This window comes from Bactrocera tryoni, chromosome 3 (assembly GCF_016617805.1).
Source record: "Bactrocera tryoni isolate S06 chromosome 3, CSIRO_BtryS06_freeze2, whole genome shotgun sequence".
Lineage (NCBI taxonomy): Eukaryota > Metazoa > Arthropoda > Insecta > Diptera > Tephritidae > Bactrocera > Bactrocera tryoni.
The window spans coordinates 1,026,383-1,042,338 of record NC_052501.1 but is presented as its reverse complement, the minus strand read 5'-3'; the positions used below and the strand labels follow the sequence as shown (position 1 = coordinate 1,042,338).

The 15,956-nt window shown below is 40.4% G+C and overlaps 1 protein-coding gene across 3 annotated transcripts in view; it reads left to right on the top strand.

Annotated features, from left to right (window-relative positions):
- The first annotated feature begins 7,794 nt into the window (after nt 1–7,794).
- LOC120771069 (5-hydroxytryptamine receptor 2A) overlaps nt 7,795–15,956 on the top strand; it is a 137,686-nt gene continuing 129,524 nt past the window's right edge. For all 3 annotated transcript variants that reach the window (XM_040098878.1, XM_040098880.1, XM_040098879.1), the window contains exon 1: nt 7,795–8,033. The gene's annotated coding sequence lies outside the window, so the exon portion shown is untranslated. The remainder of the gene's footprint in view (nt 8,034–15,956) is intronic.

The window sequence follows — 15,956 nt, the reverse complement described above, 5'->3', positions numbered from 1 at the left end:
GCTGGCATGCCAAGCATGCGGCCATAAAGCAAACATAATTCCGAGAATATCCGAACATCTTACACATAATACAATATGCAAAAAGTTTATTCAATAAAACAGTGAGCGGCTACAAATCGTACCACACGCTTGGGAACCGAAAAACTGTAAGTTGCACGTGGCAGGCAATTAGCAGCAGCGCTCGAAGACACCAAACAATTCGTTTAGAGTTAAAAAGAAGTAGACAGCAAGAAAAAAAGATCGGAAAGTGAATACTGAAGCCACTCGTTCTCCTATATGTGAGAAAAGTAGGAAATATCTTTAATTGTTCACAACTTTTTTGAAGCTATCTCGGGTGCTACATTGCCTCTTGTTGTTGCTGTTGTTGTAGTAGTGGCAGAATTCTGCTGAGATGACAGTCCTTGGCCGTATAAAAATCCAGTTCCATTCCGATTACATCGACCCGACTGTTGAGGGAACGGACCATCCCCTCTTCGTTGGATGTGGTCGGAGAGTCAACTAAGACTGGCAGCTCCTTGGACGTTCCCTTGCATCTCCCTTGCCTCTTTGGCCAGTCTTAATCGTATAATTTTGACTCTTCATCGAGCCGTTTACGACTGCATAGTTGCAATCGGTTGCGACTTCTGTGACATTTGTTGCAAGTGCCAAAATCTGATGGTGAGCGCACATACAAGCGCACACATGCTTCCACTATGTAGAAGTTGCTTCTGTCGCAGTTGTTTCCATTCTTGTTGCTGCAGTTTCCGTTGTCTTGTTAGAGCTGAGGTCGACCGAACTTACAAGTGTCCGCCCCGTCTGCCACAGGAGCCACGTAAGCACGGCCATAATGCAATTGATGGCACAAATATTTGGCTCCGCATGGCAAATGTTTGTTTCGGCTTGTGAGTCTTTCATAGTGCCACATTGCATTTGAGTGGTTGCATGGCCTGAGCTGTGCTTTTTGACCTTTTCAGAGCGTGTCTTGTAAGAGCAATGCATTTGACTGTTTAAATAAAATCATACTAAAAGCAACATTATAACAACAGTTCTCTCGTTGAAATTAGGAAAGGTGCATTTAAAGGCACTGCGTGGATAGAATGTGCTATAAGTATTTGGGTAATATTATTCTCGTGAGAGTGAACTTGCTAACATAATATTGTGATGAACGTACTCACAAGTGACCGATCATGATTATTGTTCTTATTGTAGCGGCAAAATTCTGCCCAGTTGACAGTCCTTGACCGGATACAAAATCCGGGTCCGTTTCGGTTACGTAGACTCGACTGTCGTGGGAAAGGACCTTGATCGGCTGCATCGGTTATACCACCAAACCCAACTGAGAACAGACGTCTCTGCTGAGTGAATAACAGCGATAAAATATTCAATATAATCTCTTTAAGTCGAATCTGCTTCATGAAAGCGTAGTCACTGAATCATTTCACTAGAGATATCTGGAGTAAATTCTGGCTGACTCATTATTTAACGGTTGATCAATTAAAGTAAAAATAATTTAAGTTTTTCTTCGTGATTTTTTCCTGCAAAGAGAAATTTTCGAATTTTTGTATTCCTTCTAACGGCCTCTAAAGCTTCTTCATACCGATAAAGCTCTCAAAAGCCATATTTCCCATTCTAAATAGAAAATTATCGGGCAAACTGTGCTACGTTAGTCACAACTCATCTCAGAAGTGAAATTAACATTTCACTTTGTTCAATTATAAAAATAAAAACAAAAATACTAAATCACTTAATATATATTTTTACATAATGAAGTTGTCTTCTATGCACGCACACACACAATTGAAAAATTTCAGCCTTATACTACTAATGTTTTCTAATTGTTCGCACAGTCATCTGAAAGCGAAGCCATCTGGCATCAAACAGCTACACTGTGATTAACCCAATTAAGTTCCGAAAGCATCCATGTCGATATTCGGTGATATTCCAAATGGGTCAGCGTGCCCATCAATCAGCCATATGATCAATCAATCAACTGTAAAGAGAGCGCTCATAAACCGTTTTGAAATGTTTACGAATATGAAAACACAATTAACGTCAGCGACGCGAGAACACATCGCAGCATATTTTTCAATTTATTGGCACACGTTGTTAATTTACAGTAATGTACATATGTAAACTTTGCGAACGCACGATTTTCGCAGAAATACCATTAAATAAAGTGAATGAACAAGAAATCTCTGCAAATACTATAACTAAGCGAAGCGACTCGCGGCGCCGAAACTTTTTCCAATTAGCTTACGCACGTGAGTGCAGGGGTTGCATTGTAAAGGGTGATCCATTTCGGCGTTCTCTGCTTGTGGTGGATTCGTGGAGACCAATTTTCGATGACTCGTTCACGCATTTTTACTGGTCACTGGCGAATAACACGCGTGATGTTTTGCTCCAAGGCCTGAATCGCAACTGGATTGTCCGCATAGACTTTAGACTTTACATATCCCCACAGGAAAAAGTTTAACGATGTAATATTACACGGTCTTGGTGGTCAATCGACCGTTTCGAAATAGGAAATCATATGCCTTCCGAAGTCTTCTCTCAATAAATCCTTTGATGGATGCGATGTGTGGAAGTCGCGCCGTCTTGCTGAAACCAAATGCCGGCGAAGTCACGAACTTCAATTTCGGCATCAAATAGTTGGTTACCATGGCGCGGCATCATTTTTGAAGAACCGGCCCACAAACCACATCAAACCTTTGTTCTTCTGGGTGAAATGACAGCTCTTGAATCTCTTCATGCTGCTCTTTGTCTCGAATGCGGCAATTTCGCTTGCTTACATACCCATTGGTCCAGAAATGCTCACATGCAAGTATAGCGGTCTATGAAATAGCACAAGCATACACAATCTAAAGAGCATCGGAATTGGCATGAAATGCGTGTAAAACCGTTCTTTTGCATAGTCATCCACCTTTATTTACTCAATTAACCGACTTATCAGAGTGAAAATGATCAATAAAAATAAACAAACCTCAAGTGTTGATGCATAGGTGATTTGTTTTTAGTTTCCTAAGCCTTTTTTCTCGTTTTTAATGTGTATATGATTTCCAGCTGGCGAACTTCAAGCTTGACTTCTTAATCAATTTAGACTAGAGTCTTGTTTTGGGATATGTCACCTATCACATTTTCCATCCAATTTATAATGAAACAAATAAGAATTTTATCAAACGATTCCAGTGAGTAAACAGAAATTAAATTTAAACATCTACATATGTATATATTATTATTCAGTAAATCTTTCAATGCGCCTTAGAAGCATCAAACATATGTTCCTCCAACAGACAATCGATTTTGATTACGTTTTTAAACCGAAATTAACTTAACCCATGAGTTGAGCAAGTGTAACAAACAAAAGCACTTAACTTCCTCGGATACAATAATTACACCCACAACAACAACGAGTGTCTTCAGCAGGCCACATCGCGAGACTGCTTACTTTTTTTGCGGATCTAACTTGTGCGCCAACCTTTTCCGCAGCTTATCTGCTAACCATTATGTCTGAAATTAAAATGCACTTAGCCACTTCGGGCGGCACAGCGTGGCGTACGAGCAATATTCACAATTCAGCAAAGAGCGGAAAGAAAGCGCACGAATAATAAAACATAGCGCAGGATAATGCGATAATTTTTTGCACGCCACACCAGCCAAAACGCAAAAGCAAAAAATTTAATTGAAGAGCGAAGGCGAAAGCGAAGGCAAAAAATGACAACGCTCCACCCTCCCTGCCGCCGTCCCATAAAGTGCGAAGCTTCGCTAAACAGCATTATTGCATTATTATTTACAATGTAAATAATAAACATTAAATACCTTTTGTGGAGAAAAGAGCCCGGAATATAAACAAAGTGCGGCGGAGAAAATGGGCCACCCATAATTGCATTAATGCTTTGCATTTTAATTTGATAAGCGCACATGCAACATTTAACATGACATTTGCGCTGTGAATGGCATTGAACGCCAGGCAACCGCAAGGCAGCGCCAACAGCAGCCCAACCACAGGGCGGGCAAGCAGCGGGCGAGCAGCGGGGCTGCTAGGGGCCGGCAAATGCTGAGTGAAGCAATGAAAATATGTGGCATAGACGGCCCGTGAGTGTGGTAGTAGGTGAAAGAGGTTAAGGAACAAATGAGTAGCAAGTAGCTTCGCACAGCCCGAACACAAAAGCACACAAACCCACTTGTGCGGTATACGCACTGCTGCACACAACCGCTCGACGGCAGACTTGCATACATGCCTGCCACCGCCTCGCACGTGTTGGTGGCAGGGTACCCAGAGATGCTAGATTACAGCGACACGCTTGAGTAACTGAGACTGCCTGCTGCAGTTCCATGCACCGTCCAACTCTTACCCCCTGCACATTCTGGCCATAGATGCTATTTCAGATGCCTAGCAATATCCGTTGCAAGAGCAATGCGGCACTGAATGTTATGGGTTGCACAGGCGTTTCATCACACACACATACATACATGTAGATGGTGGTATTCGCACAGTAAATCTCTGCTGGTGAGAATCTCACTTAGCCGAGTAGTTCGAATTGCTTTTGCTTTTTGCACGCGTCGTTTTTATAAGGATAACATTGCGCCTATGAAACACTTTAACATTAAACTCATGGAGTGACATCCCTTGAATAATATTAAATTATGTAATCACATATTAGAAGATATTATGAAAAGTGTAAGCATGCGAGCATCGATATAACGCGAGCAATGTATTTTATGTAAACACTTCCATACAAATTTTTGCTTGCTTGCTTGGCAACACCTAGTTTATGGAAAGACGGTAACCTCATTGAAAAAAATAATAATTTTTCAAGTATTTTAATACAAATCATTCTTACCGCCCTCAAGTAAACTCTTGAGCTAATACAAGCATGGCAGCATTGAATTAAATTTTGCGTACACTTGCAATACGTCTGGACTGGGATGGTGTTCACTGCCTTCAGCGCATTTTGGTGTTTTTAATTTTCGACTCATATTTTGGATTCACTGGGTTGTTGAACATTTTCGACGTTATATTCATTCACACCAGCAGTAAGGAAGGGTTTGATGAATGCGAAATTCTCAGCTCCGTAGTCAATTATCTCTTTCTTTATAAGGAACCAACTATTACCCAAGAAAGTTGAAATTTGCGACTGGAAAATCATACAAAGTTGCCATAAAGCTATTTAGCAGGAAATTAATTCACTTAAGATGGTCGGTATGCTACCATAACGATAATTATTTATATAATCTGATATAAGAGCCAAGGTCAAATATCAACGAAGAACAATTAGCAACAATTAAAAACTATTTGGTTCATATTAAGTTCACTTGTTTCTCATTTCGACGGCTCCTTCAAACAGATTTGCCGCTAATGCGTTTCTCATCGCGCCACTTCACTCTTTGCACACGCTTTTTTGGCTGATGCGAGCGCGCTGGCTGATGGCTGACAGCCAACATCTGCTAGCCTATATATACCACTAGGCCTAATTGCCTTAAACAGAACTTATTCATAATTAATTAATAAACAATGTGTGCAAACACGCGCTTTTAGTCGCGCTGAAGTGTTTTTGCAGCGCCGCGCCGCGCCGCGCGTATTTAATTAGTTGCTGCAGTTAATTTGGCGTAAGGCAAATAAAACATTTAGCGGCCACTTAAATTTCTACAACACTACAACAACACACATGCGATTTTTTGTGCGCCTTTATGCACCCGATGACGCGCTTGTTTACGTTTAATTATTAAAATGAAAAATTAATTGCAGGAAGGTGTGAGGCGCTAAATAAAAGAGAATGGACGACTTGAATAGCCGGAAAGAGCTGGAGGACTTGGCTGGCTTTGGCGGTTGAGTACACCTTTTTCACATTTCCTAAACTAAACGTTGGGCACTCGGCAACTGTTTCGGGTCAATAATATTAAAGAGCACCAGCAAGGAACGTCAGAACTGTTGAAACCTTTCGTATGTTCAATTGATTGATTGTACTTTCCAGCAAAAGCAAATATCTTGAAGAGTTGGCAGCTAATCAGTCCGTCTTAAATTCGCAAATAAGCCATCTACGTACCGTTAATGCCGAGCGCACCTGACGTTTTCGAATTACTTAGAACGATAAATTTGGCATTCGAGCCACTCACTGGCCATTCAAGTGGAACCCTTGACGTAATGTGGCAGAGCTAGCGGCGAGTACTCTTGGCCTGGCCATTGCAATTCTCATTATTATTATTTCGACTACAAAGGCAACATTAATTACGTGCATTGCCGCACGGCCAAGTATGGCATGCAACATTTAATTTTTTGAATTTTCAATATTGCCCTCCCCTTCGCCTTGCTGGAAGAACAAATCACTTGCGATGATTAAAAGTGGCACAGCACACTTTGAGTATTCCTGCCAATTCGACTTATTAATGGCATTGGCAGTGTAATTACGCATAGCTGGGCACAGCTCCAACTGCTTGCTCTCGCTTTCGATTGTTGCTTGTGGCGCTCATTTGGGCTATTAATCAATTTCGTGCAGGAGGTTTCAAAGCACTTGCAATCTAACTGTAAATTGCTTTCAAAAGTCCCTTATTAATATATTATTGAGTTTTCAAATTACACAATTGAGACATTGGCGCCCGCCTTGCCTTACAATTTACAAATTTGGAAACAAAATTCTCATGAAGAACTGAGCGCAATTTCTGATTGTTTTGTTTAAGCCATCATTTGATCTTTCCATTTTAATAGAATTATAGAATAATTTCGGGGTCGATTCTAACCTCACTTACTCATTTTCGAACTCAAAACGTAACTTGTCAAAATTAAAGCAGATCCATTCCATAAAATTAACTCCAAAAATAACTAATATATATGTATGTACTTACATCCCGAAACTACACTGCGCACACAAATATTTTCGAATTCGAATTTCGAAATTTATATATTTCGACTAAGAAACTAACATCTTGTAAAATCAACCAAATACCTAAATAAGACAAATACTAAATGGAATAATATTATAATAAATCGTAACTTTCAGATTTCATTAAAAACTGTCTAATTCAAATAACAATTATTCAGCAAAGCTCTCAAATTCAACGGCACTCCCAAAGCTCCAAGTCATCAAGATAAATTACAGCACAATACAAGTCAAATTGAGGGTGAAGAGCAGACTGGGCGTCTTCACACTTTCGAACACGCACAAAGAGCACTTGCTAAACGTCCACTCTCTTAGCAAGCGTGCGAAGAGCGCCACGACGGCCAACTGTTTGCGTCAAAGTCTACAGCATTCGCCTGACAGTATCGAATGGCGGGCAGCGAGCAACGAACGACAGCCGAGTACACATTTGTGTTTCGAAGTTACGTATACGCCACCGGATGTAGCAGCACCCAGAGACCGTTGCTGAAATACACATCACACAAGCGCACTGCTGCTGCTGCGCCCATTGAAATGATTAGAAAATTCATTGTCAGCGACGCAGTCGGTGCAGGCAGCGCTGCGCGCGACATGTCACCTAGCTCTGGCGAATTTCTTATCGTCACTAGCTTTCACGTACGCCTTCGCTGCGGCCACTTTGTGCTTTTGGCAGCCCCGCCATGCTGGTGGTCGCCGCCACAAGGCTCCGAGGTGTCAGCATCAGCGTGCGGCTGTCTTCAATGACACTCGTCGTTGCTCCTCTCGATGGGCTGCCGCTGCCGCTGCCTCGGCCACTGCCACTGCCACTGCCGCTGCCGCTAGGCGCTCGTCTTCAGCTCGTGGCTCTGCGTCGTCGCCGTGGCCACGACTTCACGGCTGCAGCTTCGTCTGATAAACATTCTGAATTTATCATCAATTCAGTTTGCCGAATGGACTACGCGAATTTGGACGTGCTTTGCGCTGAAACGGCGGCGTGCGCGCTTCAACAGTGAATTTCAATTTCATTACAAATAGTTACAGAATTTCCACCGACTTCTTCAAGCAAATGCTAATGGAACAAAAAATTATTTTTGATTTGCGCATTTGAATTTCGCGAATTTTATTAACGGTAGTGTTGTTCGGTTGCACATTTTCAGTGAAATTTAAGTGATTTTTATGGGCCAGTTAAAAAATATCAAATAGGTGAGCATCACAAAGAGTGTATAAATAATTAAAACTCAGAAGATCGAAACGGAAAATTCAAAATCATATCAATGGCGAAATGCGAATGAGTGAAAACAAAGAAAAGCAAGGAATATAGAAATTGCTACGGTGGCGCTTGGATAATAATAACAAGCAAGAATGTACAAGTATACATATGTATGTGTGTGCTTGTTGGTTTACTATCGGATTTCGTAAAGATTTATCGCTGGTCAAGCGCCAAAATGTGCCAGCGGCGGAAGTAGTCTTCAAAGACTATGCGATATTGATTGCTTGAAGCAACAGTATTATGACAACAACTATTTGGCAGCGGCAACTGTATTTCTTATACTCTGTTTATTCATACCCTGCAAGCGCCAAAGAATAAGAAAAATCGCGCTGTAAAGAAATATTGCTTATCTGAATAAGTTTCAAACCAATATGTATAACTCAATTCAGCAGAAGCCCTTCCCGTTTGAGCTGTAGGCTTATTATGGCCTGACTTATTGCCATACCTCCAAAATATATCACTTTACTTGACCTTCTCGTTTTCTCTAATGCAGTTCGTATTAATTGCTTATTTTATTCTGAAATAAAATTCTCAAAACTATAAGCGAAACGGTCTCTCCCACGGCAGAGAATAATACCTTAGAACTGGAGATATTACCCCGCAAAATTACGAATAAAAACGGTTATAAGCAGAGCAAAAAATAAAATATATCGGAAAATAGGTGTCTCCAAACCGTATGTAGTTGAAAGGTTTTACTTACTATAAATCGTTAAAGATCAGGTAAGTTTTTATTAAAGTATCTCCTTTTGCAATAAAGGCCGCCGGGTGTAGACTCTGAAGCAGTGAGACCATCAAATATCCTCTACTTGAAATAATTAGAAAAGAACCTTTAAAGTTCTTTACTATTTAGACCACCTAAGAGTATAGATCTGCAGTCGTGAAAAATATATAAGGCATAAGCCATTGCACATCCAATATTGGGTAGTCGAAAAAGGTTTTTCGTATGTCTAATCAAATTTCAACTTATTTTTTTATATTTGTAATGAACTTTAATGAACCAAATATGTACCATTTTGGTCGAAAACTTTTTGCCATTTTTATTCTAGAGACATTATTCCATCAGCGTTAAACTTTTCTAATTTCTCGGCGAAAAACTGCGACAAGTAATTTTCACAGGCCTCTCTTGAAACCAAATTTACTCCATCAAGGGAGTTCTGCATTGACCAAAACAAATGGCAGTCCGATGGTGCAAGGTCAGAGCTATATGGTGGATGTATCAAAATTCCCATTCAAGCTCTCCCAGTTTTTACCGAGTCATCAAAGGTGTCTGTTGTCTAGCGTTGTCCTGATAAAAGACGAAGCCCTTTCTATTGATCAGTTCTGGCCGTTTTTTTCCGACTTAAAGCTTTTACAAACTGTAATTTCGCACAACGTCGAACACAAGTGGCCAGCAATTACTATAGCTCCTATGCTCTCATTAAATAGCTGTAACTTCTTTTAAGGACTACTAAGAAACTTATTATTACTTATTTTTGGACAGCCTTTGCGGTAGCAGGCATCTTTTTATGAACAAAATGATGAATGAAATGAACAGGGCAGCTTAAAGTCCTTTCCCAGGTGCGCAACGCGTAATATACCTGCTTTGCATATGCTTGAAGCCAATACAGCTATTTTTTTTTTTTTGTAATCTCTTTCCAATATGAATTCGTGCTTAAGGAAGTAAATTTGCTTTGACAGATGAAAATGGCATACTTTGGAAACTGTAAACAGACACTTGTGTGCATATTTACGTAATGATGCTCACACAACCATAATTCTACTGCTTAGCAATAATGTGTGAGTGCTCATATCACGTTACTGAACACATTTACAATTCGTCAAATACTTACGACAATATACTCGTTCCCTTCGTTCTTCTAGCGGGCGAGTTGAGCTTTCTCTACTCATTTCAACGCGTCACTGAAATTTTAGAAGCAAAAATGTCGGAGTCCCGCAAAAGCAAATACAGCGGCCTCACGCGCCTTTAAGTGGATTGAAATCCACACACACTTATGAGTAGATTTGAGCATTTATCTGAATATGCAAATGATTGGATATTGATTATGTCAGAAGTGGAAGTACGAAAAGGAGAAGACGACAAATTGAATACCGGCAGCTCGATTTTCGTATATTTGTAAATAGGATAAATATACAGGTGAATCATTTAAATTTGAAGAGCTGAGTGATGCAATGTACTTTTATTAAAATAACTTGGAAAATACGTCTAGGCAAACTTGCCAGTGCATACCACTTTAACACAAACGGTATGGTCTCGAACATTGTCCGTGCGAAAAGTGTTTGTCATCCATAATAGGCTATATAGTATGACACAATGTGATTGGAACCACTGGAGAAATACGACTGCAACGACATCTATTGACAAAATACGAAAAGACTTTTTCGACTACCCAATATATATTATTATTTTCTTTACGTTTGCGAAAGTTCATTCACTTATGATAGTAAGAGTATTAAAATTACTAAAATAGCAAATTCCATTCCACATCCGAAAATGTGATCTAAGGCAGGACCCACTTCCCTAATTCATTGATGAATAATAGGGAAGTTTTTACAAATTTTAAAGCGAGAACACGTTTATACACTAATGTTCAGGCTTCATAGATTGTCATGTGTGGTATGCAAATATGCAAAGGAGCTTCTCTATTAAATTTTATAAACAACCGTAACAAACAATCAAAATTCTTCGAACTCTTCCACAACGACTAGCTTGAAAATTGATACAACAACAAACACATTTTCAGTTTTTTAGCTTTTCAGAAGCAACATTCGCAAGCTTTAGAAACAACTCAGTCTCATGTATATGAGAAGCAACAGCTCTCAAGCTTGCCGCCGCCGCAGAAGGCTAGTCATATTTCATGAATTTCAACCCGTTGCTTGGTAAGGAGAAAACTCAACTCAGAATATGTAAAACTAAATGCTTGTGAGCTTCACTGATTTCATTATTCCAATATGGCAAAATGCAGCATTTTAAATTATTTAAGAAATTAATAAAAGTTCCTATAGAATAACTTCAGGCTCTTTGCAAAAAAGCAAAGAAACATAAAGTTTGTCGCTTGACTGCTTGCCCTGAATCCTTTGCTTTTCAATTTACATCACAAGCTATGAAAATGTGCTCGTACCTTCGTTTACAGTTAGAAATGTAGCATAGAATCACTTAACTTAAATGCCAAGCAACTTTCAGGTATGAAGCGTTTCATGGCAAATTTGTAGAATTTGAAGTTGATTGCTTTACTCTCACACACTCACACACACACGCCATTGTTTACAATAACATTCTTAAGTTGCGAAACTTCGCTAGTAAATGAAAACACACGCACATTTTTGCAAAGTCGAGTTAGTAAAGTTCGCCTCAAGACTAAGGCATCAAACTCGCCGTGCAACATACAAGTATAACAAACTTTACGATTTTCAAACGAAGTTAACCAATCTTCTCCGCAACGAATATTTACAAAACTGCATCTGCCACCTGTAATGTATATGTGTGTGTGCTAATGAAATAGCATATTTCCACAAATACTTTTAATTGTGTACAACATTTTACTCAGCAACAGCAAGAACATAAGGTGTCGAGGTAACCGATGGAAGTTTTTAGAAAAATACTTGCGAAGAAAAGTGCATTTGGAAATTTTAAGCCCCAATACCGCTTAAAACCTGCTGAGTCTTGATAAGGCACTGCTAAAAGGTGGCAAGGTATTGAGCTCCTCACGTTTGAGTTAGCGCCTTCAATTTATCAGTTACGCATACGCAGGCGTGGACCAGCAGCCAGACTCCACGAAAGCATATTCCATTAAATCTCCTTACATATCCTGACATATTCTATTAAATAATTTCACATTAAAAAAGGCAAAAAATAATTTAACGCGAACATTCCGTCGCCATCTGAAAGATCCAGCAGAAGATATCGCAAAAGATGCGAGAACACGTTTTTCGCATTAACTCATAAAAGGTGCATACCCTCCTCCTCCCTCCGCAAAAGTAGCGAAGGCACACATTAACGTAACTCCCAGCGGAATACCCGCGAGCACGAATGAATTCATTAAAAGCCCGTTTAGAAGGGGTGAATCCGTGAGTTGGGAGATCTAAATATAGACCGCACCCAGAAAAGGTGTAAGCCTACACATTATTTAGAAAAGAAAAATATGCTGCCACATATTTGATATTATTAGGAAAGGGTTTTAGCAATAATATATGCATTTTAAGCACTTTGTATTCTACTCTAGCATATATTTGTTTCGCAACTTAAGCCAGCATGACAATACAGTTATTATTATAATAATTAGAATCGCCAGCGTTGTCAAATAAATCCTTGGACCATAAAGGAACGCAATAAGCAGCTGAAAGGTTTACGAGGATGAGTATAATGGACGAAGCGTCACGAGTGTAGCGAGCTAAACATTCGAACGGCCGTCAACATGCATATGTATTCGTACCAGAGAGTAAGAAAGAACAATGGAAAAGTAACGGAACATCCAACTCATCCTAAACTAGCCACGAAGAGCAGAATACGCACAAATAAGGACAAAAATAAAGGATAATAGAGGCAAGCCACCGAAGCGGAAAGACCAACACACAAACACAGAAAGCAAACAACAAACCAAGCAACTAACCAACGCGTCAGTCAGCCGTCGGTTGGAGCAACCAGCCACAAGACAGACAGTGAGCATATAATTTTTTATGAAAATTGCGAAAAGCGTTTTGCAAAATGTTCCATTTTTTATACGCCCACACACATACACACACACACGAGTATGGCACTTGGATAGTAGACTTGCAGTGCAAACGTTAGTTCTCCAGTGCAAGCGAGTAAATGTGTGAGTGGCAACCCGTGCGGGAACCAGTGGCCTGCAATGCAGAGTCAGCGGCCGTTTTGCTGCTTTTGCGAGGACTGAACCTCTTTGAACAAATTGAGCATATTAACAAAAACAAAGAAAATTGGCGGACTAAATTCGAAAGTTGCGCTGACAAAGTTTAATTTGATCGAAGCATCCACTGAAGCCTCCCACTTTTGGTGATCTAATACAAAATATCTTACTGAAAACATGTTTGGAATGACCCAAATCTCCACACCACTTCGAACACACTTTTAAGTCCACACAAAGTAACAGCAAAACTAACATGGAAAGCCTTTGAATGACAGATTTTCTAAATGAATTCAAGTTCTGAAGATTCCACTTCTAAAACCAAAGTACTAACACCTGATAAGTTCTTGCCCCTCTTTACCAGCGTTTAACCAGGAAGCATTAGTTAGCAAGTTCATCTAGACCACTTAACAATTCACCGTTTCCCACCAGGAACTCAAAGTTGCTCCTGCGCTTGTCCTACACGTCCGTCGTGTGCGTGCAGCGGCTATTTGTACGCACATCAAAGTTATACGCTTCGCTTAGTGGAAAAATGCCAGCATTTACGAGTAGAAATGCTCAGCTTTGTACAGTGATGCCAAGAGGACTCGAATGAGTGAAAAAAGCCGCTGAAACGTAGAAAAATAATAACGCGAAGGTCCAAATGCAGCGCAAACTAACTGCGCTCAGACAGCAGTTGAAAGCACAAAACTACCGTTAGCAAAAAAAACCTGTTAGTCGCAGCTTCGCTGAATGCGTAAAATGCGTGCCCTGGCGTCATTGGCATCATCGGTATAAAAAATTAGTGCCATCAAAAGAGATATGCATTCGGTATTCTGCAGCCATTTTGCTGCCGTCGAGACAAGGGAGTTCCGCTGCAGTTGATGCCACACTTTGGAAGAGCATGCATGTAAGCTAATAATGGTGCTACCGTGTACTGCGAGTAAATGGAAAAATTGTATGATATATTTCACACCAAGCTGTTTGTGCTTTTTCACTCTGGTTCAGTGCTATATTTCCACTTGATCTTCGATGCAATGACTCGAGAGTGCAGTTTTGTTCTCAAACCCGTTTGGTCTTCTAATGAACAACCCACTGACAGACCCACTAAGTAGCCGCTTTTGGTTATAAAATGCTCTTACCAGTGCCGCCGGCTCTAAAAGACTCTTCTTGATGAGAAACTCTCTTTAAAAGAATTGGTTGGAAAGAAGGTTTCTGGTAATCAAGGGATAATTATGGTTATACCTTAACTCGAAAAGTCTTTGGTATCCTTCACGTCAATCGTCCAACTGCCAACAGAACCACCACATTTCCAATAGAAGATACGCCGCAAATATATCCTGTCTCTGCAACATTCTTTTTACCAAACAACACGGTATCGAGTTTCCTAGCTTCTCGCAGTTGTGCACTTTACACTGAGTTGAAATATTTTACTGGAAAGTAAAAGAACTGCCTTCTCATGAAATCGTAACAAACAGAATGACAGCCAACAGCAGCAGAACACAAATTAAGAGACTCGACAACTGTCAGTGCCAATGAACTGAGTGGACTCAATTTGGCGTTCGAAAAACCGGCTCGAAACTAAAAGTGAAACAAATTGCATATAAGAACGAGCATAAGATGTCAGTTGGTGTGCAAAGTAAGACAGCAGCCAAGAGCATATTTGAACATTGGTGCAGCTGCGGGACGGCTGCGGGACTTGATGTGACTGGCAGGCCAATGTTTCGAAGTACTAAGGCGAAAGAGAACTATTTGCACTTGGCATTGCAATTTTGGGCGCTTTCTCCCACGCCAAGTCCCTCAGCAGTTACGCGGACTCTCCGGCGATAGCAAATGGTGAGATCGTTTTGCCGTAACCACAACAGAAGCATCAAAAGCAGACAAAACTAAATTGACTGATGCAGTGACATTCCATTTTGAATAGGCAAAATGCCCCGAATATTGACTCCCCATCGATATGCGAATTCGCTTTCGGACTGAGGGCTTTGACCGTCCCGTTTCACTTTGATTCTATTGTAGTTTCGCTTGACAAGCGAAATTGATTGCCCAGATAACCGAAATGTGCGTGGGAAAATAAAATATTCCCACAACTTTGCGCTGGCAGTCCGCACGTATCCGTTTTGGCTCCAATGCATGGCACCGAAGCGAGAAGAGCGAGGTTTATGGAAAATGCACATGCATGTGTGTGTATGTGAGCCAGCTTGGTGTATGAATTGCAACTCGGCAGCGGCGAAATGCGCAAAATGTATTCAAACTGCCACGTCAAAATTACCGCCAGTGAAAAGTTTTCGAAACGGAGGCTTTGACTCTGATGAAAACCGCAGCGTAAAGCATTGTGGCCCCCATGTGTGCAAGTCATATTTACCCCTACCCGCGGCTGCACTCGCACGCGTATCGTGTATCGTGCACATAAACTTAGTTTATAAACAAAGTTGAATTGACTCAACCGCCAGCCAATTTACTCTCACACGCTTTCACACTGTCGTCGAAAAGCGAGAAACAAATGCAAAACTGCACAAACAGGCGCTGACACATGTGCATTGCCCACCCATAACGGGAGCCCCGTTACCAATAGAAAGAGTACCAGCAACAACCACGTGGTGCATTCGGGAAAACTCCATTAAAAATACTTTCTAAATGCCTTAAAATTATTATCGAGGGCAAATGCTTGCTCTGGACAGCGCTGTACATTAGATAAATACCATAGAGAAAGCATTTTGAATCTTTTACTTTATAGCTGAAGGCTTGCACACGGACTTTGCAAACAGGGAGGCTTCCAACATCCCGAACAAAATAGAAAGACGAGGAGACAACGAAGCTCAACCTTACCTTCATTCGTTTTGGCGGCGTTTTCCATGACATCCATATTAAAATCGATTATGTCTGTTTATAAATCTACTGCTTGAAAACATACTTTACTATTTCAAGACCAATTATTTCTAAATCAATGTTACAAAAAACTGAATTCAAACTTTCATTGTTGAATTTTGACATTCCCAAAAAGTTAGAACTGCTAAC